Genomic DNA, 2956 nt, shown 5'->3' with positions numbered 1-2956 from the left:
TGTAAGGAAAGTTGAGCACTGCAGAATGGATATTTTCAAATTGTGGTGCTAGAGAAGACTTTTAGAGTTCCTTGAATAGCAAGGAGATGAAATGAGTCAATACTTAAGGAAATTAATTCAGACTGTGCATTGGAAGGTTAAATACTGAAGCTGAAGCTTAAATACTCTGCCCCCATAATGAGAAGACAGGACTCATTGGAAAAGACCCTGATGTTGGGAAAGATTGAAGGAAAAAAAGGGAACAACAGAGGATGAGATGGATAATGTCATGGAAGCAACAAACATAAGCTTGGACAAACCTCAGGAAACGGTGGAGGGTAGAAGGGACTGGTCCACTATGGTCCACAGAGTCACATAAAGTTGGACACAATTGAAAGACTGAATAACAACAGTCTGTGGACAATTCAGAATATGTTGAAATAACCCAAAACATTCATGTCAATTTTTCCAGTTGCACCTGTAATGATAAAGAATGTTCTTCCTTCTATTTCCCCTATCACTTGGCCAAGCTCATATAGTATTTGCATAAACTGTCTGATACATTCTATTGAAGCCTCACAACAATAATAAATAATAAATGACTATTTCAATAGTCTTCTGGTTGATCTTCCTACCTCAAAGCACTTCCCATTGCAATTCCTTCCATATTCAATTGAAAGATGACTATATTAGTCAATAAACAGCAGCCAGGTGTTATAGTACGATAGATAGAGCACCAGGCCTAGAGTCAGGAAGACCTGATTTCCAATCCAACCTCAGAATTGGGCAAGTCACTTACTCCTATTTGCCTCAGTTTACTCAGCTGTAAAGTGAGCTGGGAAGGAGAGGAGAGGAGGGGAGAAGAGAAGAGAAGTCCCTGCCCTTCTAGCACAGACTGAATGTAAATACTAAATAGTAACTGTTTCTCTTTTGACCAGGAACCTTGAGGGTCTTCCCCTCTCAGTTTGATTTTTTTTTTGAATTTTGATTAAAGGGGCCATCCCTTAATTAACTTCTTAAAGAGGACAATTCACTAAATGGGCGTTACTTCACCCAAAGTGAGAACCTGAAAAGACCTTAGCTTAAAAGGGCCAGGGTCTCCCAATACATCCTGGGCCATCTTCAGTCATCCTGGTGAATATCTGGCCACTGCACCCAGGTGTCTCTGGAGGAGAAAGCAAGGCTGATGACCTTGTACAGCCCTCCTTCACTCAAATCAAAGTTATATCATCATTTCCCTGATGTCATGTCTTTGAGAATGGACCAACACAAAACAACAAGAAATTCTACCTACTCCAAGAAGTCTTTATTGTCTCCTTTAAATCTAGGATTTTCTTTTTGCTAATTATTTCCCATTTATTTTGAATAGATTTTGTTTGTGTACGGTTGTTTGCATGTTGTCTCCCCCATTAGACAATGAACTACTTGACAATGGGAATTATTTTTTTGCCTTTATTTTTTGAGGGGTATCCCCAATATTTCTCACGATCCTTGGCACATTGTAAATGCCTAATAAATGCTTGTTGACTTGACTTGGTTTGCCACAAGGAACAGCAGAAAAAATAAAAGAAAGAAAAAAATGTTTCACAGTTGCTTATTCTCCTTATTGAAAATAGGAAAGAAAGAGAAATACAAAGTCACCATTTTTATTATTGAGAAAGAAAAGACAACTTCAAGACAGGCTTCTCTAAAAATGCATGTTGACTCCAGGAAGACTTCATCATGGAATAACTCACATCCAGTTTTGATTTCTTTTAGACATTAGAGCCCCTTATCACATGCAAGTTTGTATGGTCCTTTAGTCACTTGAACATAGGTCTAGAAAAGTTTAATTGAAAAGAAGTCATTTTTGTTGTGATGGAATTGTTATATATGACAACATATACTTTTTCTTCTCTAAAATAGAAATTGAGATAGAATCTAGAGCCCTCACATATGGCATTACCTTGTCACATCTGCACATTTCACAGACAAGAGAAATGAGGACTAGAGAGTGTGAGTGATTTACTCAACACAGCATAGTGAATCATTGACTAAGTCAAGGCTAGATTCTAGGTTCCCTGACTCCCAAATCAATAGACTTTGCACCACACCATGCTTTTCTATTTAGCCAGTCTATGTTTCCTTCATCTGTCCTGTTTATCCTCTTTGCTGTACTCTGACCTTTTGGTTTAGCTCTGATTAATGAAATAGAAGTAATAGTTCCACATGTATAAACATGACCAAGCACCTAGGTCATTTGCAAAATGGTTAGGTAAACCATTCAAAGATGAAAAAAGGGGCTTTGGAAATGTAGTGAATATTAAGTTAGAGAAAACTAATAAAATTCACATAGAGGGACAAAAGATCAATACTTGTTAGGACAAAAACGGAAAGAAAAGTGGAAAGTAAAAGCATCTATCAGTATCACATCTCAAGCAGTACCATAAAGCAATAATGAAAATGATTTGGTCCTGGTTTTTAAAGAGAAAGTTTGATTAGTAGGAATAGATACTGATATTGGGGATACAGCATATAGAAGTAAACAATCACAATAGTATAGTGTTTGATAAACCTAAAGATTTCACTAATTGGGGAAGGATGTGGAAAAAAGGCTGGGGAAACTGGATAGTAATCTGGAAGAATTTAAATTTAGAACAACATCTCACACAATACACTAAGATAAGCTCCAAAATGGACAAATGACCTAAATGTGAAAGCTCATACTATAAACAAATTGGATGAGCAAAGAAGAAATTATTTTACAGATCTGTGGATAGGGAAAGAACTCATGATTAGACAAATGATAGAGTATCACACAAGATAATTTTGACTAAATAAAATTTGAAAGTGTTTACACAATCAAATAAATCTTTTGCAACAAGTTTCTCTGATAAAAATCTCATTTTCAAAATATATCAGGAATTAATTCGAATTTATAAGACTTAGGAGGTCTTATATACTCTCATATACTCTGACCACTAGATTAATAGTCAAA

This window comes from Trichosurus vulpecula, chromosome 3 (assembly GCF_011100635.1).
Source record: "Trichosurus vulpecula isolate mTriVul1 chromosome 3, mTriVul1.pri, whole genome shotgun sequence".
Lineage (NCBI taxonomy): Eukaryota > Metazoa > Chordata > Mammalia > Diprotodontia > Phalangeridae > Trichosurus > Trichosurus vulpecula.
This window is presented reverse-complemented; position numbering follows the sequence as displayed.